Source organism: Mus musculus, chromosome 9 (assembly GCF_000001635.26).
Source record: "Mus musculus strain C57BL/6J chromosome 9, GRCm38.p6 C57BL/6J".
Taxonomy (NCBI): Eukaryota; Metazoa; Chordata; class Mammalia; order Rodentia; family Muridae; genus Mus; species Mus musculus.
This window is the reverse complement of record NC_000075.6, coordinates 121,587,002-121,614,399: the sequence shown is the minus strand read 5'-3', so window position 1 is coordinate 121,614,399 and position 27,398 is coordinate 121,587,002. Positions and strand designations below refer to the sequence as shown.

Sequence of the window (27,398 nt, the reverse complement as noted above, 5' to 3'; positions counted from 1 at the left end):
ACTGGTTTGTCTAGGAATGGAGGAGGCAGAGCTTTGTTCTGAGTCTTGGAGTGCAGGTTAGCAGACCAGGTCCCTGGGAGGATTGAACTGGAGTCTGAAGCAGTTGGAGTTTGCATCACTTTTCCCAATAACCAGCCAGTTCTAGGTGCAGGTGAGGGATTTTATTCAAGGAGCAAGCAGAGAAGAGGAGCTCACACTTGAAGGACAAACACACAGGCTCAGCCACAGTCCTCAACAGGACAGCTAAACAGATGAAGCAGAGGAAGGAGAATCATTCAACGTGGCCATGTTCCTGTTGATGTCTGTGGTCTGTTCTGCCACCGGAGGCTATGCTGACACCAGAAACCACGTGGAAGTCCAGGATCAGGGCTCCCCCTGACTGTGAAGGACAAGGAAGCTACTTTTGTGGTGGTTTTGATTGATGACTACAGACTCCCTGTTGAAAAAGAGGGACACAGAAGGATTCTGTGACAACCCCTATTGGCATTTGTCTAGGCTCTGCCCCACAGTTACCTGGCAACAGCCAGATATGCCCAGATCACTATAAAAGGGGCTGTTTGTCCCCCCTCTCTTGCTCTGTCCCCTGCTCCGATTTTTCCTCTTCCCATTCCCCTCCCCTATCTCTCCACCTGTTCATGGCCGGCCTCTCTTCCTCCTCCTCCTCCTCCTCCTCCTCCTCCTCCTCCTCCTCCTCCTCCTCTTCCTCCTTCTTCCTCTTCCCCCCCTCTCTCTCTTTCTCTTTCTCTGCCTCTCTCCCTTTCTCTGTCTCTGCTACCTTCGCTGCTTCCCTTCCCATGCCCTGAATAAACTCTATTCTATACTATACCTTCCTGCGGCTGGTCCCTCAGGGGGAAGGGACACCTCAGCATGGGCCCACAGAGGCACCCCCTTCTCCCCCACCTGACTGCACATCCACCAGGCACATTCCTTCTCTCCTTATCGTTTATAAAACACAGCACCCTTATCACTCCCCCCTCCCCAAAGCAACAGTCTAGACAGGAAACCACGAAAGAGAACACTTTAAACAACTGTGATAGGAATGCTGAAGTGTGGCTCTCCACAGCTGATGGCTTTTGACAGGGTTGCGGGTGGGGAAGGACTCAGCTCTCCTAAGGGGCTGGCTACGGGGAGTCTGTCTGACCATACTCCAGTGAGCATATGGGCAACACAAATTGGACTTGTGGTTTTTCTTTTTTCTTCTTTTTCAGTAGGGATAGTTTGTAAGACAGGGGTGGGGGCGAGGAGCAGAACTGGGAGGATCGAGAAGTGAGTGTGAGCATGATGTGAAGCCCCAAGTAATAAGAGTATTACGAGGTCGGGCATAGTGGCGCACATGTTTAATCCCAGCACTCGGGAGGCAGAGGCAGGCGGATTTCTGAGTTCAAGGCCAGCCTGCTCTACAAAGTGAGTTCCAGGACAGCCAGGGCTATACAGAGAAACCCTGTCTTGAAAAACCAAATATATATTATGCTGGGAAAAATTGTGGCCACACTGAGAAGGGAACACAGGTGTAGGCATGAATTTTTTGCAACCTACTTCTAATAAGGTTCAACTTCTCCTCTTGCCCACCACCCAGCAGAGGTAGTGGAAGAGAAAAGTATTCAGGAGCTGGGGGAAGTAGATTGCTGTTCAGCAATAGTTCTTTCGGGATGAGCTCGATCTTCTTTGACAGTTTAGTCCCATAGCAAATACCAAATACAATTCAGAAGCTGCAGACCAGTCCTCCAGGAAGGCAGGCACCAGGCACACACTGGCAGCTACTGAATAGTTCTTTCACTAAGCAGATACCAGGCAGCTGTAGTTCAATCCTGATGAAACCACCAGGATCACCAATCATCCTAAGGCAAGGCCGCAGGAGCTGCAATCTGTCGCAGGAACCTCAGGAGCAGTTCTTGGGCGAGCTTCTCTCAATGGCGACATCACCACAAGTTGAACTCAACACCACCATGTAAGGCGAACCAATACATGTGTGTCTTTATTGAAGAATAGTGAGGAGGAGCAAACCAAACCAAGGCCCAGTGCTCATCTCCCACTGTCTGTGGGGTCAGATTTATACTCCTTTATCAAGCATCCTTTCACATGTTTGCTATATCAAAACATCCTTTCACCCATGTCTGCTTCAGGAAAACAGTCTTTTATGTGTTTGCTTTAGCAAGACATCCTTTCACCTGTGTGCCTAGCAAAACATCATTTGTCATAACTAACGTTACAAAGAACCAGAAGTTTTTACTTCATAGAAGTCCAGTGGATGCCCCTGCCCCCAAGTCCATCTGCAGGAGCCTGACAGGAGGTTCAGGTTTAAATAGAGTGCCAGAGGTATGCATAACCCAACAGACCAGGTCAAGGTGTTCACACCCATGGAGGTGTGTTCACACCACTCATCAAGGGGCATTCACAGCCATCCCCAGCCCATCTTTGTCCACATTCTACTCTGCAGGACCATGTGAGATCTCTTCCTCCTCTGGCTGGCACCTGGCACTCAGGCTTTTTCTCCCCCTGCCTCCAGCATGAGATTCTTGGGTAACAATAATTTCTTGGGTCCATGTTTCAAAAGTCTGATAGCCAAAGGCTAGGTTATCCTTGCTTCAGCCAGGACAGTTGCACTGTTCAAGTATGTGTGTGTGTTCATATAATGTTATAAAAAAGAGCCCAAAGTCATCAGAAGTGTCAGCATGGCTTAGAAAGCAGATGGAGTCAGTCTAGAGCTCTGTTTGGCTCTAGGAAGTGTATGGTCTCAGTGGTCTACAGCTGGGAGTACCAGCTGCTTCCAGCATCCAACTTTTAACTTTGCAAGCCAACAGCCCATCAGAAAAGACAATGGAAACCTGACTACCACATAAAACTATTGGTACTGGCATTGGTGTAACATAGGAGAGGTGATAATGGAATGGCAGTGTGCAGAAGGGTCCATGCCTGTGAGTAGTCTCACTTTGTATAAACTCCTCCTTGTGAGAACTAACCCAGGCCTGAGAGTACTTTCTCAATCCCTAGAGATGGTGCTTGCCTGCCCCAGTCTCTCCCCCCTCTGCCCTACCTCTTAAAGTCCCTCTACCCCTCAGTATTGATATATGGAGAACCATCTTTCTAGCACACAAATCTTTTGATACAGACTACATTCTGACCCTAACTATGGATGGTGTAACCTTTAGCCCACTGACAGCTAGCCAAGGGAAAGTTTGCTACTGTGGTGGTTTGAATGAGAGTGTTCTTCATACATTTATGTATTTAAAGACTTGGTCCTGAGTTATTGGTGCTTGTGGTGTTTTGAAGGAGAATGGCTCCTATAGGCTCATATGATTGCATGCTTGGTCTCCAGTTAGTGGAACTTTTGAGGAAGGATTAGGAGGTGTGGCCTCATTGGAGGAGTGGCCTCATTGGAGGGGGTGTGGCTTTGTTGGAAGTGTGTTACTGGACTTTGAGGTTTCAAAAGCCTATGCTAGGCCCAATATCTCCTCTCTCTCTCTCTCTCTCTCTCTCTCTCTCTCTCTCTCTCTCTCCCTCTCCCTCTTCCCCTCTCCCCCCATCCCCTCTCTCCCTCCTCTTCCCCCCTCCCCTCTCTCCTCCCTCTCCCCCCTCTCTCCCTTTCTCCCCCTCTTCCCCTCTCCCTCTCTCCCCCTTCTCCTTCCTCTCCCTCCCTGATGCTTATGGATCAGGGTGCAAAGTTCTCAGCTACTGCTGCAGCATCCTAATGGTCACCATAATGATCATGGACTTGTCCTCTGAAACTGTGGACAAGCCCCCAGTGAAATGCTTTCTTTTGTAGGAGTTGCCTTGGCCATGGTGTCTCCTCACAACACTAGAACAGTAACAGCGACAGTGAGTGTTGTTTGGGGGATGTTTAGGTATGGAGGTATGTCCCTGGGAGAAGGATTCTGAGCTGTAATATTCCCACCATTTCCAGTGGCTCTCTCTCTGCTTCATGCTTCTGGTAAAAGGTGTGAGCTCTCATTATCCTGCCCCAGCTGCCAAGCCTGCTGTTTGCTGCCACATCTCATCATCGTGAGTCCTTGTAAGTCAAAATGAACACTTTCTTCTATAAGGTGCCTCGGCCATAGCGTGTTGATCACAGAATAGAAAGTAATTGCTATAGGTACCAGCTCATGCTGCCTTGCCCTGAGTGAGGGCTTGAACTCAGTTCCCCACTGAATCAGAACAAGCCAGTTTTCCCTTTCCCTCTTCCCCTATCTCTCCCTTGTCTCTTGCCATGCTAGGAACTGAACCAAAGACCTTGCCCGTGTGAGATAGGTATCCTATCAAACTATACCCTAGCCCCACTGGTGGTATTTTCTGGCTGCAGGAAACAGGTGATGCTCACTCTGAGGAGGCACACAGTGCTAACTTGTTTCTTGCTCTCCTTCGCACGGCCTCATTCAGTCTTATTGCTACTGGGCACACATGGACATTCCACTCTCAAGTGAGGTCTCACTGACTCCAGCAAGGGAAGGGAAGCTCAATGGTGACCATGTCTATCTTTTGATGCCTTGATGGGTTTCACTGACTTGAGTGAGGGCTGACATCAGAAGAGTTGAACTGAACCAGTTGGGTTCAGTGCCTCTCTGGACCTGGCTGACATCAGAAGAGGAAGTGAAGCCTCCTGGTGTCAAGTCTCACTCTGTACCCGTATCTCGTTTAGTCTTGCTGTTTGTTGTATGGCAGCTGAGGTTCAGTTCCCTGCTGGATGCTACCTTGTAGGGAAGTTGGAGTGCTGCCTGTTTCTGCCAGGCAGAGAGGGAACCATTAGCTCCCTGTTCAATCTTACTAATGTCACCTAACATGATGACCCAATTGTGTCTGACTTCCATGAAAGGAGAGCTGGGTGTAACACCCCCACCCCCACTGGCAAGGGCAAGTTGTGTTTGGCTGGAGTAAGGAAGTATTGCTAAAGTTTTCTATTGTTAAGCCGCTTTTAGCCCTGGTCCTCAGGCTACCGAGATCAGGCTTTTCTTAGAATTGTATGCCTGTGCCTGTTAACAGTTCTGGGTTAGAAATGCGTGTAGTACCCAGTCCAGGAGAGGCGAGAGGCAGAGATAGGAAGCAGAGGACACATTGTGGGTATGTTCCTCAAGTCCACCTTTCAGAATCCTCTGAGTCTTGCATTTTTGTTCACATTTTCTATCATCAAGGAGAACACTAGAGGGTTGGAGAGATGGTACAGCATTTAAGAGCACTGGCTGATTTTCCAGAGAACCTGGGTTTAACCTTCACATCCATATGATGGCTTATAGTTGTCTATAACTCCATTTCCAGGGGATCTGATTCCTTCTTCTGGCTTCTGCAGGTATCAGGTGTGTATGTGGTACATAAACATACATTCAGTCAAAACACCCATGCACATAAATAAAAGTTTTAAAAAAGGCTTGGGGGGGGAACTGGTAGGCTCCATCCAAGTGGAGTTATAAAACTGCACAATTGTTTTCAAATGAAATAGCATCCTCAACCTCAGTCAGAAAAGCTTTCCCTGCAGGGACTCAGAACTGGCCAGAGAGAATAGCAGCTGCCCCTGCCTCGACCACCAAGGCTCAGCAAACACCATGGGGGTAAGAGTTGGAGGATGGGGAGGAGGGCGGTAGAATACGGTGTTCTGGACCTAACATAGCTACTGCTCTCATGAACTCAGGAGCAGCTATGGTTACCAGCACGGCAACAGACTAGACAACATTCCAGCAGGCAGCATGTGGACCCATGGAGGTAGGACAGGGGCATGCTGGTGGTCCTTGGGTAAATGTGGGAGTTCTAGGTGAATATGATCAAGTGCGTGATCACTCCCTGGTTCAATCATTTGATGGAAGGACCCCAAAGCTGTTATATTCATGGCTGCAGTTCTTCACAGCGAAGGGATACAGGAAGATATATCATGGATACCACTCTGGAGGTGTCAGGTCCTCTCAGACACCCCACAAAGGAACCCATCAGCCTTCATTGACTGCCTGTTTCACAAAGACACATGGCTTCCTTGAGCATTGAAAATTGCTCAACTGAAAGTTGTCCGTCCTACCCCAAACGAAAACCCAACACTAGACCCACATTATCCTAGTGAGTTTTGCTTTACAAATTTTACCTTTGTCCTGTTGTGACAACTTCAACATAGCTGTTGTGTGACTTTTCCTGGGGAACAGAGTAGGCTGGGCCCTCTTCTATCAATTAGCAATTAGGAAGACACCCATATACATGCCCAGAGGCCCGTCTGATGGAGGCAGCTTCACAATTGAGATTCTCTCTTCCCAGGAATGTCGTGGTTTGTGTCAAGGCAACAAAACTAATTATGACACAGTTTAAGAGCACAGCCTGGTATGGTGGGGAAGGCATGTTGGCAGAGCTCTGAGGTCAGTCACACTGTGCCCATATTCAGAGAGGAGAGAGCATTGTACACTGCTGTTCAGGTAGAAGTCTTTTGAGCAGTCCAGATTCCCAGCCCAGGGAATGCTAACATGCACTATTAGTGTGACTCCTCCTACCTCAAAAGTCTAGTCAAGACAACCCCTCACAGGCATGCACAGAAGCTAACCTAGTCTAGATCATCCAATATGGAGCCCAGAAGTCAGTCTCCTGGGTGACTCTAGATGTTGCCAAGTTGCTAACCAATGTTAACTGTCATTAGCCCTTCGTCAGAGGTTGTGGAGTGTGAATCATGGCTGAGTTGTCTTGATGATGGGTTTTTGGTCACCTGGTGACTGTTGAGGCTGGGGTGCCTGGGAGAGATTCTGTGTTGTATATTTTCCAGTAAAGGGACAGCCTGGCCATGGTGGCATAGAGCCTAGGGGATAGATGCATCCACTGTACAAGGGGATCAGGCTGGGATACTCATAGATCTGACCCTGATCTGACACTTTGTGTGTCTGCAGACTTCGCATCTGGCTTAGAATTGCTTAAATCACCTTCATCTCTTGCAGGTAGAAAACCGCTTAGTTGTATGCAATTTAAAGTGCACCATCTTGCCAACTTTGTCCTGGAGGCCAGGTCCACCTGCATTCACGTGGATGGAATGAAGCAGTAGATGATTTGTTCAGTTGTACAACCCGACGAGGTACTATCCAAGTGGCAATCTGCAGGCTGTGCCCCAGAGACCCTGTTTGTACGAGGGCTGAATGCAAGGTTTCTTTGCAGTGTGTACCACAGGGATAAGTAGAGGGTAAAGTATTGTGAGATGAAAACCAAGTGACTGTGAACCCCCAGTGAGACACTGTCCTAGGTATGAGGTAGGCAGGTGTGCACTCCCAGTGTGGCTGGGTGTGAGGTGAGCAGGTGTGAACACCAGTGTGGCACACAGTCCTAGGTGTGAGGTAAGCAGGTGTGAACCCCCAGTGTGGCACTGTCCTAGGTGTGAGGTAGGCAGGTGTGTACCCACAGTGTGGCTGGGTGTGAGGTAAGCAGGTGTGAACACCAGTGTGGCACACAGTCCTAGGTGTGAGGTAAGCAGGTGTGAACCCCCAGTGTGGCACTGTCCTAGGTGTGAGGTGAGGAAGTGTGAACACCCAGTGTGGCACTGTGTTAGGTGTGAGGTGTGCAGGTATGTACCCCCAGTGTGGCTGGGTATGAGGTGAGCAGGTGTGAACCCCGAGTGTGGCACTGTTCTAGGTGTGAGGTAGGCAGGTGTGCACCCCCAGTGTGTCTGGGTGTGAGGTGAGCAGGTGTGCACACCCAGTGTGTCTGGGTGTGAGGTGAGCAGGTGCATACCCCCAGTGTGGCACAGTCCTAGGTGTGAGTGGGCAGGTGTGTACCCCCAGTTTGGCTGGGTGAGAGGTGGACAGATGTGAACTCCCAGTGTGGCACAGTCCTAGGTGTGAGTGGGCAGGTGTGTACCCCCAGTTTGGCTGGGTGTGAGGTGGGCAGGTGTGAACTCCCAGTGTGGCACAGTCCTAGGTGTGAGCTGGGCAGGTGTGAACCCCCAGTGTGGCTGGGTGTGAGGTAAGCAGGTGTATACCCTTAATGTGGCACTGTTCTAGGTGTGAGCCGGGCAGGGGAGATATGAGTCTAAGCATATCGGCAGGACCTAGAGGGTCATGGTCCTCCTTAGAGTCTCTCTTCCATATTATCCCAAGTTGGAGAGTTGATGTAGAAGAGCCAGAGGTGACAACATAAGAGAGGGGCTGTCAGTCACTTCAGTGCCCTGAGCTAGTTTCTCCTCATTATCTGATGGACTAGGTTTGGAATCACCTAGGAGATATGCCTGATGAGGCTGCTTAGCTGAGGAAGATCCACCCTGTATGTGGGTGGCACCTCCCATGGGCCAGGGCATGGATAAAAAGCAGGAGCTGGTGGGATGCCAACATCCATCTCTCTGCTTCCTGACTATGGAAACAGTCTGACTCTGTACCTCACAGCCCCGCCTCCATGCCTCCCTCTTCCATGGTAGACTAAGCTCAAACCATGAGCCCAAACACACCCTCTTTGTAAGCTTTTGCCAGGCGTTTGTCACGGCGGTGAGGAGAGTAATTAGTACAGGCTCTATATTTCAAGTTCCTCTATTCCATCCTCCTCAACATGCGCCTATCCCGTGCCTCATCTCCGTGTCCTGCACCAGAGCTGATGGGTCTGGTGAACAGCTACACGCAGACGTACTAGTGACGTGTACAACTCTTTGCAAACCCTGACCTCAGGTTTCTTCTCTTTGAAGAGGACGCCCTCACTTTAGAATCATGAGCTCTCTGGGACCAGGTTTCCAGGGAATATTCTATGAGTGTGTCTGTCCTATGGTGGTCCTGGGTTCTCTGGACATCATTGTGTGGTTGACCCCAGAGGAAGCCCTGGGCTGTGTGGCAGAGTCCCCACTAGATGGCAGTGTCATCTTGCTCATAATTCCCTCATCAAGTTCGCCTGAACACAGAAAAGCCAGGCTCTGCAGCCACCACCAGGAAGTGTCAATCACTGCTTTGTCCCTTAGTGGCTCTGGGCCTGGGGCAAGACATTGGGATTGTGGATTTCCTCTTGTGTAATGTAGTGGTGTCTCTGTGGGTCTCCAGATGCAAAACCAGTTGAGTTACCACTACAGCAGGCAAGCTGTCTGGCACTCTTGGGGTCATATTGTATTTTTCTTTGCATTTCTTTAAAGCTAAGATTTGTTAAGAAATGATAAATAGAAGACGTCACACAGCAAGGTTAGCCAGGTCCACATCTCAGTGACGTTCTCTAAAACTAGAGTGGCCATGCTAGAGGTATAGAATGCCACATTCCATATGTCTAGTATCCATTCTACTTTTATGTACTTATCCACCACCAGAAAACAAAGACTCCATTACAGAGCTAAAACTAGAAAAGCATTAGCTCACTATTGTCTTTCATGACCCAATTATCCATTAGCTGCAGTCAGCCCTTCATCTCCTAGTGTTCATCCTGTTTCTCCTTTCTACATGCTATGCTGTACATGTACATTTGTTTATATATGTACTGTCAGAGACCATCCCGTGAGAAAGTGAGCCCTTCACAATCTCCCTAACAGGCCAAATGGCATTGTACTAAGAGCTGGTTATCACCCCCCTTCCTCCCTATTCCTTTCTTGGCACCTGAGGCTGTAAAGCTGAATTATAGTCCCCTCTTCCCTATCTCTTCCTGAGTTCCCATGCCATCCAAGGACACGAGTTACGCCTGAGCCCAGCCTGACCCCCAAGGCTGTCAAGGAGGATCTATGTTCCAGAGATAAGATCCAGAGTGCCCGCTGCCTGGCGCCTGATTTCGGCCCCCATGTCAGCAGATGCCCACTTCTTTGTTCTTTGTATAATTCTCCCTCGACCCCTCCCATATTCCCCGCGATGTATGCTTTAAAAAGAAGGCACCTCAGCCTAATAAACGAGACCTTGATAGGTTGACATATCTACTTGGTCCTCCGACTTTCTTTCTTTTATTCCCATTTCCTTCCAGGTTCTCGGTCCCCCTCGCACCCACGAATAACTGAATCCCGCGGGACGGGATAATGTACACATAGTATTGCCCATATACTTACATGCATATATTTTATTCATAGATATATGTGTATATTATGTTTATGTATGTACATGTATCAATTTCACATCATATTATACTTACATGCGTATATTATTGTATTCACAGATATATGTATATATTATTTATGTACATACATGTATAAATTACATATTCAGGCTCATACTTTATTGAGGGCTTGTTATGGTTTAGATACATTCTAAAGGCTTCTAAAATAGTGCATATATGTGTGTGGGTTTGTGCATATGGATACAGTACCTGAATTTAAAAAAAACTGGGGTTACAGGTGGTTGTAAGACACCCAATGTGAATACTGGGAACTGAACTTGGGTCCTCCACAAGGGCAGTGTACATTGTTAACCAATTGAGGCACCTCTCCAGTCTGTCTAGATTTATCCTAAGGACTTGGAAGGCATCCTAGTAGGTAAAGTACTTGATACAAGGGCATAGTTGCCTGAAATGAGGACATAACTCTCCAAGGTATGGTTAAGGGGGAGGTTTTATTGTAGATGTCAGGGAAAGCACAGCCAGAGGCACTGGGAAGAGTCTAGAACAGGGAGAGAGAGAGTAGTGGATTAGCATGACCAGTAGACTGAACTGGGCCATGGGGGTGGTGGTGGCAGAGAGTAAATGTGGAGGACCAAGGGGGTGCAAGTGGATGAAGAGAGAGGGGCCCAAGAACAGAGGACCATGAGAGCAAAGCCAAGAGAACTAAAAGAGAAAGTATGTCTGAGGTGGTAGGGTTATATAGAAATGAGAAGCTGGAGAAAGCAAAGCCCATGGGCAGGAAAAGAGGTTTGGGACATGGTGAGAAGAGCTGAGGAGCCACAGGTACTCAGTGAGCCTGGAGGCCTGCAAGAGAGTCCAGCGCTGCAAGAGAGTCCAGCGCTGAGCCTGCCCTCTCCAGAGATGAATGTTCCCAGCATGCTCTGCACTGCTCTGCTGCTCTGTGGGCTCTGAGGCTCTACCTGCTGATCTTGCCAAGGCTTGGCATTCAAGGTCCAGGGAGGGCATCCTAGTTTGCTTTTTGTTTCCGTGATAAACTCCATGACCCAAAGCAACTTGGGGAGGAGAGGGTTTATTTTTGTAGGATAACTAAGCTAAGATGGACAGGTTTACAGTCCATCACTGAGTGAAAACAAGGTAGACACTCAAGGCAGGAGCTTGAAGCAGGAACCACAGAGGAATGCTTACTGGATTCCCCTACCCCTGGGCTCCTGCTCAGATAGCTTTCTTATATAGCCTAGGGATGGCACTGCCCACAAAGGTCAGGACCCTCCCACACCAGTCATTAATCAAGAAGATGCCCCACAGACAATCTAGTGGAAACAGTTTCTTTAACTGAGGCTCCCTCTCCCCAGATGACTCTCGTTTGTGTCAAGTTGACTGTAAAAGTCAAGTTGTGTCTAAAGGCAATTGTGGCACCCTTATACTCCTACCCAGAACTTGGGTGGTACCCCATAGACTCCCCCAACCCCCAGTGTGGTTCACATCCAGGCTGGAGTTCCATTTACTCACCTGGCCAGGCCTGGGCCCTCCAGGTCCAGAGGTGGACCTGGGCTACTCTCAGCTCTTCCCAGAGCTCCTCATGTAAGCAGCTGGACATCTGCATACTGCCTCTGGGAGTGAGAAATGCAAAGCCACACTTTACAAAATGATCCTGCAATTACATAGGAAGTTGAATGTCTCTGTGCCCCACTACTCAGGTCTATCTGCCCTGAGGTTCTAATTGGGGTTCAACCAAGAGTGTTGGAAAGCAATGAGCAGAACACAAGAGCAGCCTGAACCTGGAGATGGTGCAGATGCCTCTCAGTATATGAACGGATCTGCAAACTGTGGTTTAGCAGCAACAGGCAACAGGCTGCGGGTGCTGGGGCAGAATGCCAAGGGAGATGACATTTTGTTTCTAATTCTTTGAAGTCCTAAAACATGAAAGCCCAACCTCTGTGATAGAATCCACACAGTGGGGCCACTGGGTAAAGGCCTGGCCACCAGGCCTGACAGCACTGGTTCAATCCCCAGACACACATGGTGGAGGGGGAGAACCAGCTCTTTTAAGCTGTCCCTGATCTCCAGGTGTGGGCCTTGGTTTACCCGTGGTCCTACTCACAGTAAGTAAATGTAATAAAACATTAAGGATAAAAAAAGAAGTCATGTGGAGGTTGCTTCAGAGTTGGGGGAGGGGTGGGAAGAGACCTTGCAACTTTGTGTGTGTGTGTATATGTGTGTGTGTGTGTGTGTGTGTGTGTGTGTGAGAGAGAGAGAGAGAGAGAGAGAGAGAGAGAGAGAGAGAGAGAGAGGATTTTACTGTGTAAATCAGACTGGCCTCAGACTTAAGATCCTCCCTCCCTCCTTTTTAAAGACAGGGTCTCATGTAGCCCAGCATGACTCCAAACTTTCTACCTAGCTAAGGATGACTTTGAGCCTCCCCTCCCCCAACCCTCAACCTCCTCGCTCAGATGCTGGTTGACAGACTTGAGTCATCACACCTGATTTTACTCCACGCAAGGGATCAAACCCAGGTGTTCTGTGTATGCTAGGCAAGCAGTCTACCAACGTAGCCACATCCCAGTCCCTCATGTCAGCTTTGTGAGGAATCCTTGGGAAGCCATTCTGATTCTTTGCTGATTCTACCCATGACAAGCCCAGTGAAAGGATCTGGGGTGCAGGGAATCTACGAGAAGCTTCCTGCAATGCTGAGGCACTCTGCAATGGACTCTCGAGCTGCCACATCAGCTGTGCCGGCTCGCCAACAAATTCAAAATCTATGTGTCTCAGCCACCAATTGGGATTTTCTATTACCTACAGATACTTGGCAAGTACAGCCCAGGGATTCCTCGTACTAACTCAGTGCTTGCTTAGCACGCATGGAACACCTGGGTTTGATTCCCTGCATTGGATAAGACTAGTCAGGGCACAGACCTGTAACAGTGCTCAGTTGGTAGACTCAGGAGGATCAACTATTAAAACCATCCTTGGCTACATGGCAAGTTAGAGGCCAGCCTAGGCTTGAGACACTGGCAACATAAAATAAGTTAATTCAAAAGCCGGGTCAAGCTTTGGCTCCTGGTCCTGTTCAGATTCCCTGCAGGGTTTCTCAGCTGTTGGAGCTGAGCTGTGTCCTCAGACACAGAAGGAAACGTCCCATCAGGTCTCAGCATGTTCCTCAGCTGCCAAGGGGGGTGGGGGAGGGTGGGGGTGTTCTGTTACATCTCCAACACTTGTCCTTCCTGCTCCAGCTTGTTTCCATGGCCACTGGGCATTGCTTGTCGCTGCTGTCAGATTGCAAAGGACAGGGGAACCTGGGCCATTTACAGCTTCCTCCCCCATCCTCTGCCAGAAAATTGGCTTCCCGGAGGGGGGCTGTCATTGTGTCAGCTCCACCTGTTGATGCCAAGTGTGGGTGTTGGAGAATCCCAGTCTGTCTTCCAATGCTGGTGGATCAGCCCTGAGATGTGGGGAAGGCTCTGACGCTTGCCTGCTTCAGCCATCTCACTTCTGAGAGATTTCGCTGCAATGTGCCCTTGTCTTCCTAAGGGAGGAGCTACTGACTTGGAAGTCACAGCCTGACATGTGCAGATGAGGTCAGGGGGCTGAAGAGACCCAAGTATGCCTTAACCTCTGAGGTATCCTGCCTGGAGCCTGTGAAGCAAGGGAGATAGCGTGTAATTCTGGCAAGTGTTTCTCCTCAGCCATCAGGCTAAATATGTACCCGTTTGTGCAAACCACGGGTCTCAGTCACGAAAGGATGTGAAGGACTGAAAGAAGAGAAGCGTCCCACACTTGGCAAACTTGCAACGAATTTGCACTTCCTGATTCAAAGTCTCTGACATTTTTGGAAAATCCAAATTTAATCAAGGCGTTTTAAAAGATCTAAACTGAATCAGAGAGACTTGAGGGCCATTAGCATAAATCTCAACTAGATCGCATACATTTTCCTGGGAGGATCGGCTTTCACCAGAGGCAAAGGAAGACTCATTTTCACAGAGCTGGGGAAGGGGACAAGTTTAAAGTCACATGATTCAGACAGGGAAGGAAGGTGACACTCTGGGTGCCATAGCCATCTCGACGTGGAGCTCACAGTCTGGAGTGGATTTTAACACATGGTATGAGAGCCTTGAGGACTGTGAGCACAAAGCAAACCTTATTTAAAAGCCAAGTGAGCAGCGTAGGAAAGCCGGCTGCTTGTTTCTCAGAAACCAGTGGCTGCCTGAGCCCTGCCATGTTTGTCTGCTTTGGCTGCAGTTCTCCTCTGACTTGGCTGGTGTTCACTATTCTCCCCCAAGCTGAGTATGCTCAGACTGGTACCTGGTCTCTGCTGTGTACTGGTTGAGGCTGTGGAAGACATACCTTCATTACCGGACATTCACTGTTCTTAGGTTTGGGGAGAGAGAGGAGTAGCTAGCAGAGAGAGGAGGTCCCGGTTCACTGTTCAGCTAAGAGCTTTATGAACACCCCACACCTCAGGGCGTGGACCTGTTTATCAGGGCGCTCTTCTGTCTCTGCCTCCAGTCTTGCTGTAAAAATGCTGGGATTATAGGGGTGTGTTACCATGTATGGCTTTTAGTGGGTTCTAGGAATCCGAATTCAGGTCTTCATGCTTTCAGAACAACCCCATTTTTCACTGATCCACCTCCTTAACCCTCTAGGAATCTACTCTTACAGATCGCCAAGGGAGGTGGGTGTCCTATAAGGGAGAGAAGCAGGCTTAGTGATCACCTGACCCATGCCACGTGACTGACCACCTGACCCTGTGCTGCATGACTGCAGTCAGGCTGCCTGCAGTCCCCAGGAGGTAGGGGTGGGTGGTGGTGGTGAGGACTTGGCAGTTCATTAAAACTATGAGCCGGAAGAGTTTCAGGAGCTGGGTGATCGTCAGCTCTCCACAGCAGCGTCTGACACTGTTATAAGAGATGGTTTCCCGTGTCCCTGACATGGGCTCAGACATGTAACTTCACCACAACCCTGCACAGTGGGGTACAGGCTGTTCAGATCTTGACCTCCCTCACTGACTTCTGGCTTTCTAGTCCTTTAACTTAGTATCAACGACAGTTTCTGTGTTTAAGGAGAGTCCCTAGGCTGGCAGATGGGGTCGAGCTGTCTTTGGGATCAAGGTTTCTGGCTGGAACTGAGAGTTCTTCCCTGTTTTTCCTGTTACCCACACCTGGTGCCTAGAAGCCCTACCCCACTCCCTCCCTATCTCTCCCACCCTCCCTTTACTCCCATACCATTTATGTATACATGTGTGTGTATTTAGCAGTGCTGGGGATTGAACCCAGGACTTTGCAAATGCTGGGCTACTGATCTATCACTGAGCTGTATATAGCCCCAGTCATATTTTATTTTATTTTATTTTATTTTATTTTACTTTATTTTTGAGACAGAGTCACACTACATTGACCAAACTGACCTTGGACTCTCTGTCCTCTTGTGCCAGGTGTGTGGGATGGCAGGTCTGTCCAGCAGCCTGGCTAGTATCCCATAAACCCACAAAGATGGGTCTTGTGGGCTTGTCTAATATGCTCAGGGCCTGTAGGGAGGAAAAGTAAGTAAGTAGGCTTTAAAGGGGAGGTTTAATTAACTCACAGTCCCTAGGAAGGGCTATTTCCAAAGCGTCCTCTGCTCTGCAGAGTTTATGATTCTTTTATCCCTGCATGTGCCCATGCACACATACACATACATGCATGCACACACATATACACCTGCACAAAATGTAAACATGTGTGCTTGCACACACATGTGCCCAAACACACCTGCAAAACACATAAATACATGTGCTTGCACACACATGCACATACATGTGCACACAAACATATGCTGGAACACACAGACATACAAACACATGTAAGAACATGCATGCATTCACATGTGCACTCATACATACATGCACATACTCAGGTGTTTGATGTTCCTACATCCAGAACCTTCAGCATGTCTCCAGTTGTGATCACAGCTGTACTGAGCTCTGGCTGGACTGGGTTTCAGCACGACATTTCATGATAAATTTATCAAAGCCACAGAAGCTGTTTCTTTATAAATAACCCTGGCACTTGAGATCCTTCATTTTTTGCTAATAATCTGTTGGCTGCAGTTAGTGTCTGCAATAAGTGGAGGACTCCGTCCACATCACTGAGCCCAGGCCCTGGTCATGAGTTCTTACTCATTTCCTCTGAGTCCTGATTCATCTTGAAGTGTAGGAGGCTTTTCCCATTGTGAAACCCTCACACAAAGTAGCAGAGAGAGAGAGACAGACAGACACAGAGAGAGAGACAGAGAGAGAAAGAGAGACAGAGAGACAGAGAGACAGAGAGCCAGGACTCAATAATTCAATTTCTTCCTTTCTCCCTCTTTCTTTGACAGGGCCTTGTCCCATGGCCTGGGGTGCTCCCACCCCACCTCAGTTAATTCTCTCTGGACACCTAAAGGTGTTCATCACTAATACTATGGGTGCTTTTAAATCTGATTACATGACAGTGAAGACTGACCTCACATGTAATACAGTGTTTTCATAATGGCTAGTGCCAACCTGACAGGCTCTAGATCACCTAGGAGACCAGCTTCTGGGCTTGCCTGTGAGGGGTGGTCTTGATTTGGTCAAATGAGGTGGGAAGAACGACCATAAAAGTCAACAGTGCTATTCTCTGGTCTGGTTCCTGAATTGCAAGATGAGGAAGTGAAGCTGAGTGTCAGCAGCCTTGGGTCTCTGCTCCCAACTGTGAGCCAGACAATCCTTTCTCCCTTACATTGGGTATTTTTATCACACCAGTAGAAAAAGCACTGAGCACAGTCCTCTAAGCCCAGCATGGTGGGACCCAGAGAATTAATGCCATGTATCAAGGACACATGGAAGACACGCTTGAAGAGCTGTGCTCAAACATCCTTGAAGCAGCATCCTTTGGAAAGTCAGTTGTGATGGATGGTGTTTTGCTGGGCAAACACATGAAGGAGTGTTTTCCTGAAGCAGACACAGGTGAAAGGATATTTCTAAAGCAAGCATGTGAAAGGACACATGGTGAAGAATTCTTTGCTAACAACACGCATGTATTGGTCCGCCTTTCATTGTGCCATTGAGCTCCATTTGTCAGAACTCCATAGAAAGAAACACACCATAAACTTCTGGTGGCAGCTTCTTGCCGCTTTCTTGGACTCCGACTGATTGGCAGAGTGATGTCAGCTGACACAGGGTGAGACACTTGGAGGTCACGTGATGTTTGGAGGGAGTATAAACAGGACTCAACGGACTGTGAGAGGAGCTTGCTTATAGTGCTAGCCTTTGCAATGCTTCTTGATCTCCAGTCTTTGCTGATCTTCACTTTGTTGAGAGAGGCACAGCCGAGAACTTCTCCTGTCATCCCCGATGGTCCTGGCTCCTCCTGTTGACTCCTGCAGATTCGACTGAGGGTTGGATGTTCCTGCTAGGCTGTGCCACCGATGGACTGCTGGTATAGTCATGAAGTGTTTGCAAGTGGATGAAGCTGCCGCTGCTGATCTGTAAGCTGAACTGCTGGCTTCCTGACTGCACAGATGGGATTTGCTCCAAAGTACCATTTCTAAACAGGTCCACTTCCCCCATATACTCCTTTCTTTTCCACTACCTCTGGTGGGTTGTAGCCTCCCCCAGCCTTGAGCAGGCTGGCTCAGACCTGTTCCACCTCTGTGAATGAGACCACCTAGGGTAGAGTCTTCCGACCTAGATAGGTCTATTGCTCTGCCGCCTCAGCACTTTTCTCCAAGATGCTGCCTACCAGCCGAGAGGCTGAACCTGTCTTCCTGAGACCTTCATGAATAAGCAACAGCCTGGTGACCAAGTGCTGACAGCCTGGCGACAAAGCATCAAGAACTTGGCATGGTGGCGGATGGGCCTTCCCCCTTTATAAGCTCAGACTCTTAAGTAAACTTTGGGCCTTGATCAGTTTCTTTGTCTTGGTCTCATATTTCTCTCGCCATCTTTCATTCAGCTTCCCCTTCAGGAACCCAGTTCGTGTAGCTGTGGGTGGCTCCAGTGGGTAACGGGTTCTAGGTCCTTCATTAGCACATGGGTGGGAAGATACCTTCTAAGGGAGGTCATTGCGTTTAAGAACCATCATTAAAAATGGGGATTGAAAAATTAAAGTTACAGGTAGGCTGTTCCCAGTGCATCAGCACATGGGTATCTTCCCACCCATGTGCTAATGAAGGACCTGAGCCCTCAGAAGACCTGGTGCCTCTCATTGCCGGGCTCTGCTTATTTTGTGTTAAATACAGACTCATCCCAAGATGGCAATCCTCACTTTCTAATTCCTTAGCTGTGGCATTCCAGACTGGAGCAAAAGATTATACAGCGTTCACAGGATTTTCCTTGAGTCGTATTGGTCCCAGGGAGATCACGTGTCTGTCCCAGAACTGATCCTTTAGCTAGGGGAATGCAAGGCACTGATTGGCTCATCTTGAGGTCATGTGCACTCCAACCTTGAGTGAGAGGCTGAAGTGGAAAGCGTGTCATCTAGAGAAGAGCGAGGGGTGTGGGAAGCCAGGCCAACAGAATTCCACCTTAGGCTTGTCAAGGAAAGGATTAGAGCTGAAACTGTAGACATAAGTCCTCATGTTTATGTCCTCTCCAGGGAGAAGATTCATGGCTTTGGTTTGTCACCAGATCCTGACCTGAGGAAATGGTCATTCTAAGATAATGGCAGGGGGTAGGCTAGACAGAATTGTTTTTCTCAAACTGATATATACTGTCATTTTTAGTATTTTTCATATAAGAAGTAGAATTTGCTGTTTAACAATCCCCACCTCTTGGAGGGGGGTCAGGGTATGGGTCTCTAGCCTAGGCTGGTCTCGAACTTACTGTGTAAGCAGAGTATGGCTTTGAACACCCAATCTTCCTGCCTCTATCTGCAATTGAGCAGCTGCTGGGCTTATGGGCGTGCACCAGTGCACTCAGTTGGTGTTCTTGCTGATCGTCACCAGTCTCCAGAATTCCACAAAGTATGGAGAAAGCATCTTCTTGTGTTTCATGTCACCTTGGTTTGACCATTAAAGGGCTGACTCCTGCCTACCTGAAGAGCCAGCTCCTGCCTTAGCAGCCCCAGTTTGTCTACAACTGCTTGTGTTAGGCAAGAAAATGCCCTTTGGGAACTGTTCCTCACAGTGGCTCTGAGGAGTCTCACAAGCTGATATTTTCCTGCTAATCCCCAGCCAGGGCTCAGTGTGGGCACTGTAGACACCATATGATGTCAATCTGGTTGATACCGTGAATGGTGAGCAAACACAGGCTGGTGGCAGAATCCTCAACTTCCTGCGCATCCACAGTGCAAACATGGGCTGGAGGCAGAATCCCTGACTTCTTGTGCATCCACAGTCAGAGACACATTGAAGTTGAAACGCACGAAGGCCTACGTCCTTGCTCTTTGCACATGCTGGGAGATGAGGTCATCCCTGATCGACCATGGTAAACAGCCACCCCTCATCTCCCCCTCAGCCTGCACTGTGGATTTTAATTGGGCCCCAAACCTGCCTGGCATTTGGCTCAGTTTCCTGATCTACAGAACTCAAAGGCTAGTCCAGAGCTGCTTACAGTTCTGTGTGAACACAAACCACTCTGATTGCTCTGGGGTGTGTGTGTGTGTGTGTCTGTGTGTGTGTGAGTCTGTGTTTGTGTCTGTCTGTCTGTCTTTGTGTCTCTGTGTGTTTGTCTGTCTTTGTGTCTGTGTGTCTGTTTGTGTGTGTCTGTGTGTGTTTCTGAGTGTGTCTGTGTATGTCTGAGTGTGTGTCTGTGTATGTCTGAGTGTGTGCCTGTGTATGTGCTTCTGTGAGTGTATGTCTCTGTGTGTGAGTTGTGTATATGTCTGTCTGTCTGTGTCTGTGTGTGTGTCTGTGTAAGAGAGAGTGAGGTTGAAGTCTTGTGTCATTCTTGGCTGTTGTCCACTTTATTTTGTGAGAGATGAGGTCTCTCATCAAGCCTGGTGCTCATCAGTTTTCCCAGAAAGCCCCAGGGATCCCCCTGTATCCATCTCCCAGTATTGGGTTTCAGCTTTTACATGGGGGCTGGGCATCCCAAAGCAGGTCCTCGTGTGCAAGGCAAGCACTTTACTGAATGAGCACAGAAGCAGCGGTGGGTGTGGGTTCCAGCGGATACCCTTGTGGATCAGACAGAAGAAGGGCCCACTGCTTATGTTCTGGGTGACATGGGTGAGTAACTGGATCCTGCAACCATTAGGTCCTTACAAAGTGGTGTAGTGGGAGTTGCAAGTTCTCAGGTCCCCCAGGAAAGACTGTCACCACCCAGTGCCCCCGTGCATGCCTGTTTTCAAGGCTCATGTTAACTTTTCAGAACAAAAGGTCCAAACGTGAAACAGTGTAAATCTGATTTCTAAAGTTGTGTTTTTAAGTGTGTGTGTGTGTGTGTGCGTGTAGGTGAGTGTGTGGGGTGCGGGTGCTTGCACATATGGCACACATATGGAGGTCAGAGGACAATCTCTGGCTGTTGGACCTTAGACTCCTTCCACCTCTTGCTTGAGACAGGGTCTCTCACTGGCCTGGAATTTTGCAGTCTAAGCCAGTTTAGTTGGGTCACAAGTTTCCAGAGAGCTGCCTGTCTCTCACTGGCCTGGAATTTTGCAGTCTAGGCCAGTTTAGTTGGGCCACAAGTTTCCAGAGAGCTGCCTGTCTCTCACTGGCCTGGAATTTTGCAGTCTAGGCCAGTTTAGTTGGGCCACAAGTTTCCAGAGAGCTGCCTGTCTCCCATCGTGTAACATTGGAACTATGGGTGTTTTCTGGCTTTCTCAAACTCCGCCCCTCAGGCTTGTATGGCAAGGGCTTTACTGACTGTCCCCCGGGTCTTCAATGTGTTATATATATATATTTGACTCATGGCCTGTGTGTTTCTCTCCTGTTGTGGGTCATCACAGCGGGAGGTAGCTGAATTTAGGTTTTAGTCTTTGGAAGATGATTGTATTAGAACAGAGGCATCTGGTAAAGGCAACTGTTCCTCACTCAGAGTCAGTTCATTCATTCATTCTCCATTCATTAATCCTTTAATCACTGGTGTAGGGACTCAAAGTAACTGACAGTCCTTCTCCTGCTCCTCCAACTGCCTGCCAGCTGCTATTTATTCCATGACAGGGGTGCGAGGGTTGCAGAGGGGGAGCTGTAACTCAAGTGTATCTCACATGGATCCGAGACGCCTTTTCAGTGGCACCGTGATCAAGCCTATCATCCCACAGCCTGCTGCCTCAATGCCTTCGGTGCACCTCGGAGGGCTCTCGGGGGGAGGTGGCCCTATGCTTTTTGCTCATCCGTTTTTGTGATGTCAGCTCCTAAGACTTCAGGGACCAGAATAGCATTTCTGCCTCCCGCCATGCCAAGTCGTGACAGGCCCTCTGCCCGTTCCCTGTGCAGGATTTTTCTTGGCACAGCCTGAGGTCTTTCTCCTTCTTGGCACTGCATTGTGGGTAGCCGAGGGAAGCTTTGTTCCCACACGGGTAGCAAGAAGAGTGTTCATAAAAGATACTATCTCCACCTCCCTCTGACTTCAGTGGCCTTTTTTCTGGCTGTGAACACATTTCCCTTCAGCACAACCCTTACTGAGGGCTCAGACATGGAGTGGCCTTCCTGATGCCAGCTTGATATTTTAAGCATGGCACACAACACCACAGCCAAGAGTGTTTTGATTTGAAAAGAAAGGTGTGGCGACCAACTCGGATCCCACAGAACCCTTAGGGGCTCTCAGCGACGAACAGTGTCTGACTAAAGGGGGTTCGTGAGGTTCTGGAGGTGGTGGGTGCTGACTGATGCCAGGCTCTGGATGGCGCTGTCGTGGCCTCTGGGTCCCTTCATTGGCAAGGCAAACACCTTGCTTTACATAGCTGGGTTTGCAGAAGAAGCAAAGAAGCTTAGAAGGGACCCCTTCTCAGTCTCTCTCACGAGGATGTCCTTGTCAGACTCTTTGTTCCTTCTGCCAGAGTAGGTCTAGATACCAGCTAAGGACAGGTTCCACCTTCCTTGGAGTGGACCTCTGTCCTACACCTGAATAGCATTGGGGTTCACTTAAGGCGGTTTTAGCTGCATGCCTAACCGACCTCTTTCTTTTGGAACTCTGAGTTCTGGTTTGGGCCTGTCCCAGTCTTGGCATGTGGGAATGCCCTGTTCTGAGTGTGCTTGCCCATCACGCTCCAGCTCTGCTAGGATCCCTTGGGCCACTGGGGAGAGAAGCAGTGTGAGGTTGCTGTGAAGGGTGCCGTGCTGCGTGAGATGGCTGTGACTGACAGCTGCACAGAGGAAATGACTTTGCAAACAGGGAAGCCAGAAATAATGTTCTCATCGTGATCTTAGAGTGGAATGGGCTGACTGGCACACTTTCTGGGCATGGGTTGATACTATATAGATACTGATGCAGATAACAGCCCAGATACAGATACAATTATAGGCTGTGGTACCCAAGGAGTTCAGTTCATCAGACACTGGCCATCTGTCAGGGGAGATTCTGGAGATTGTCTGGTGAGTGCCCAGTGCTGGGTCACAGTGAGGGGCTTCTATTCTGTAACAACGACTGCCAGTCAGGGGCTTGAGGCAGGGTCCTCAGCAGCCAGGTCTAGATTCCAGGTTCCCAATTTCTAGAAGGAACTCCGGGTTTAAAATTCCTGCTTTGTGTCCCTCCCACCTCTGTTCTAGACAGACCCTCTGAAAACCAGCTGTAGACACTGATATTTTGCTCCTAAATACTTGGATTGGGCTCTCAAGAGCAAGGACAGCACCTTCCCAACAACTGCCCCCCAGGTCCTAATCTGAAGTACCACACGTGTCCTCTTCAGCTCCTTAATCTTCTTTAGTTTTATGTGCATGTGTGTGTGCTTGCAGGTGCATACATGTGGAAGCTAGCAGTTGTTCTATGTGCATGTGTGTGTGTGTGTGTGCTTGCAGGTGCATACATGTGGAAGCTAGCTGTTGTTTTATGTGCATGTGTGTGTGCTTTTAAGTGCCTACATGTGGAAGCCAGCAGTTGACACTGGTTACCTTCCTCAGTTTCTCTCCAAAATTTGGAGCTCACTGATTGGCTAGGCTGGCCAGCCAATCAGCTCTGGGGATCCACTTGTGTGGGCCATCTCTGCCCTGTGCCCATTGTTAGGGTTACAGATGTGTGCTTCAGGGTCTGGTTCTTACAAAGGTACTGGAGATTGAATCCAGGCCTTCATGCTTGCATGGGAGGTACTTTATCAACGGAACCATCTCCGCAGCCCAGAACCCAGCCAAAGATTACAAACGACCTTCGACTTTCATGAAGCTTTAGTCTACCCAGTGAAGTGTGGGTTCCAGTTCCAGCCACTCTTCCTGACTCTTCTGTTTTCAGTACATTGACATTCAGCTGCGTATCTTCATGATAATTTAGGTTAAACATTTCTGCTAAGAGTGACCTCAGGTGCTGCTGTGCTCTGTTCCGGTTGCAGAATATTGAGCTGGGTTCTACTGCTGTGGGTGCCACGACTCCACCCTGGCCACGCCCCACCCCAGCACAGCTCCACCCTGGCCACGCCCCCATCCTCCGTGATGGTGTGCTGGGGTATGCTTGGCGCACTGTGTGTTCGAGTGCTGATTTCAGCGCCTGAGATCTGCTTGCTGTCCATACTTAGTGTTGTCATTATTGTGGGGCATTTCTTGAAAAGGCATTGTGTGAAGCATTGTTCTTCCTCGTCTCTTGGTTGGTCAGTAAAGGGCTGAGCACCCTATGGCTGGGCAGGACAAGAAGGGGCGGGACTTCTGAGCCAGGCAGGAGGAAGGGGGTCTTAGGTAGAACTCTGGGGAATTGCTATCTGGATGTGGAAGGAGGAAGAGACCATGGTGAGACCAAGATGGCAGGTAACTGGCCACGTGGCTGGGAAGTAGACTGCAAAGTAGACTAAGTCCATCATTGTGCTATCCTGCAAGAAGCTTATAATAAATAAAAAGTCTCTATGTCATTATTCAGGAGCAAGGGAGGGCGTAGAAAAACCCATTCTTTTAAAGATGGTTTCCTGTATTGTATCTAACAAACCCAGAGGGAAAGATGCTGCATCAAAATGAATCGGAAGAGCCCCCACACAAGTGAGGTCTGAGTGTCTCACGTAGCCAGCAAGCGATATTTTCTAGATTTAATTGCTGATCCTAGGTTGGATATCATATCATCATGTATAGATGATTTTATCATCTTTGTTTCTCTCTTTGTGTAGTCAGAGATGATTTCAAACTGCTGATCCTCCTGTCTCTCTCATTTGACAAATTACCAGCTGAGCCTCGCTCACTCCCACCCCATTCCCTCCACCCTTTGCTGCTTCTCCTTTTGTGTGATTTCTTCTCCAGAAATCTCCTTCTAGCCGAAGGCTCACTGACCTTAGAGTCAACCACACCAGAAAGGGAGCACTCATCCTGAAGGATGGTTTGGTTTCCAAGGCCCAGGGATGACCCGCTGGGTTCCTTTGTTACAGATTGGCAAGGCCTGAACTGCTTCCTCTCCTTGAAGCTGGAGTCAGCCTGTGGCCTCAGTCCTCCTTGCACTTTGCTTACAAGGGAGCACTACATAAAAAGCCCTGGAGCAACATCCTGGCACCAGAAACCTGCTGAGCAGGAGCCTAGGGCACCAGGACCTGGGGGTTGAGGGTGGGGGTGCGCTGCTGGCTTCTGCTTGGAGGAGGTGGAGCCATGGAGCCATCCAATGGCAGTTGAGCACTGTGGTACTGGTGGGAAGAGGACAGAGGCAGAAGCCAGTTTGACTGCATTCCTATCTTCATGGTGACTTTTGTCCATTTTCTGAGACTTGCTATCAACACCCACTCCCTGTGCAGGCTCTGAGCAGTGTCCACACCGTGTCTTTAGCCTCACATAGAGGAGGAGCAGCTGTCTTGAGGAGGAGCAGCTGTCTTGAGGAGGAGCAGCTGTCTTGAGGCCACACAGATGGTTAGTGGCAAATGCAAAACCAAGGTGGTCCAGTCAAATCCATGTTCCAGGGGAGGATATTATTTTAAAAAATAATAAAAGACTTTAAAAAGCCTTTTAACCCCACTGCAGTTCTACCACTACAGCCCAAAGCAGTCCTAAGATAGCATGGAAATGATTGGCATGGCTTCTTTCCAAAAGAAACATTGCAATAACAGCTGCTATATTTAGTTCCTATGCTGTGTCTACCAGTCTTTGCCCTCAACCAGTAATGGTAATGGTAGCATGGGGCCTGTTTCTCTGGATGCTCCACTAACCCTCTCTGTGTGAACTGTTTTCCACAGACAAATAAGCCTGCACAAACAGCAGTGGGGCATATGAGGAGGCAGAGGTTCAGGAAGCCAGCCAACCAGAATGTCTCTCTCCCGAGGAGATATGTCTCTTGACTTGAGAGAGTCTTTAGGGGTGTGCTAACCCGAGTTGATCCTCAAAAGCTATTTAGAAGTTCATCAAGTTACATGATGCTCTCTGGTGTGAGTAACAATGAATACTCTGTCACCCAGGTGTCCCTCAGAGCTGACCTGCCGGCTTAGGTGGGTGTAAGGCTGAGGTAGGTGACTAACCACACTGGGCACAGTCTGTCACTCCAGCTTGAGGTCATGATAAACATAAGTTGAGTACTTTGAGAAACTTGAAAAGTGGGAGTCATCAAAAAGCATTTTGCTGAAGGAGTAAATGTAGGGTAAGTTTTTAACATCTTGTGAAGTGGAAACTTAAGGGTTCTTTGGAAAGTCAGTTGGATGGTGTTTTCCTGGGGTAAACACGTGAAGGGACGTTTCAATGAAGGAGACACAGGATGTTCTGCTAAAGCAAGCGCATGAAAGGACACGTGATGAAGGATTCTTTGCTAACAATGGGCATGTATCGGTTCGCCTTACATTTCGTAGTTTAGCTGCATTTCTCAGGACTTTGCTGAGGCAAAACCCATGCTGAGACAAGACACATGGACGAACGTGATGTTTGGAGGTTATAAACAGGACTCCACGGAGTGATGGCGACAGAGCTAGACTTGCAGGTACAGCTAGCTGTGTAATGCTTGTGGGTCTTGTGTCTTTGCTGATCTTTGCCTCCCTGAGAGAGGCACAACTGAGAACATCTCCTGGCGTTCCTCCCTGGTCCATCCTCAAGCCAGGGCTGAGGCCTGGTTGTCTCTGCTAGGTTGTGCCACTGCTGTTGTTAACCCAACTTTACTGAACTGGACTGCTGGTCTATCCGTGAAGTGTTTGCGAGTGGATCGAGCTGCCACTGCCTGCTGACTTGTGAACCAAACTTTTGATTTCTAGGCAACACAGATGGGAGTTGCTCCAAAGAACCTTTCTAAACAGGTCCACTTCCTCTGTATCCTTTCTTTTCCACTACCTCTGAGTGGTAGGTTACAAGGAAGGTTAAAGCATTTACGGACCATCATTAAAAATAGGATTTGAAAAAATTAAAGTTATAATCGTGACAGCATAGAGGGGAGAGAGGTTTAGAGGATGGCAGTTTGCCTGCTTCTAAATCATTGTTCTACTTTAAAGCAATGGAAACTGTAAGTGATACACAGTGTAGTATATACTACACAACATACATGCACACACATAGTCATACATGCACACTCATACATGCCACACACACGCACACACACACGCACACACACATGCACACACACACACACACAGTCATACATGAACACTCATACACCACACACACACACTCACACACACACACACACACACACTGGTTGATAATTCTTAAAGACCAACACTGAATTTTGCTGATGCACTCATGGGTCTAAGCAGAAGTGTTTGTAGCTGGTTTAGTTTTTTTTCTTTTGTGTGTTTCCACTCTTATTTTAAATCAATCATGCAATTACCAGTTTTAACTGAGCTGGCTGGAACTACTTCCATGTTCCTACAAGTCAACATATCCTCTCCTATCTTAAGGTCTCTTATCATTTGAGACCTAATAATAACCCAAGGTGACATTTTCATGTCTCAGATTAGGTGGCCTAGATCCAAAAAGAGAGAATCCTTGATCCCGGGCCTTGCGATGGTTATGCTATGGCTGACAGAGCACTTCCCTGGCAAATGTGTCCCTGACATGACCCTTGGGACATCAGAATGTGTTACTAGCAAAATGGATTTTCAGATATGATTAAGGCTGAGTACCTCAAGAGGAGATTGCCTGAAGTCTGGGTGGACCAATCTAGTGACAAAAATCCTCAGAATAGTGGAAGAGAAAGCCTGAGGAGTTGACCTGAGGGACAGAGGTAGGACAGAGTCCTGGTGGGAGGGATTTGGACTCACCCTTGATGTCTTTGATGACCAGGAAGGGGAACAGAGTGAGGAGGGTGGGCAGCCCTCAGCAGTTAGGGTAACCTTCAGCCAACACTGCTGTATGAACAAGAAGTGGGCCATCTTTACTGTCTCCAGAAGGAGCCTGGCCCTGCCGGCACCCTGAGGCCCACGTCAGACTTCTCACACATCTGTCGCAGTGGCGGAAAGCTAATGTGGTCTCAGTGGTGATGATGGATTCCT

The 27,398-nt window shown here is 48.7% G+C and overlaps 1 protein-coding gene and 1 long non-coding RNA gene across 4 annotated transcripts in view; one reads left to right on the top strand and one right to left on the bottom strand.

Moving 5' to 3' along the window:
* The window catches only part of Lyzl4 (lysozyme-like 4), a 64,281-nt gene that overhangs the window by 27,722 nt on the left and 9,161 nt on the right, over nt 1–27,398 (top strand). The window contains exon 1 of one of the 3 annotated variants that reach the window (XM_006512248.2): nt 22,389–22,413. The exons of the other annotated variants lie outside the window; for them this stretch is intronic. The gene's annotated coding sequence lies outside the window, so the exon portion shown is untranslated. Of the gene's footprint in view, nt 1–22,388; nt 22,414–27,398 lie in introns of those variants that run through there. 3 annotated transcript variants of the gene reach the window in all.
* On the bottom strand, nt 145–27,380 carry Lyzl4os (lysozyme-like 4, opposite strand). Its single transcript, NR_040740.1, has 4 exons — nt 27,168–27,380; nt 15,347–15,466; nt 11,455–11,555; nt 145–436 (listed from the first exon to the last, which is right to left on the bottom strand). It is a non-coding gene; the product is annotated as a lysozyme-like 4, opposite strand (long non-coding RNA).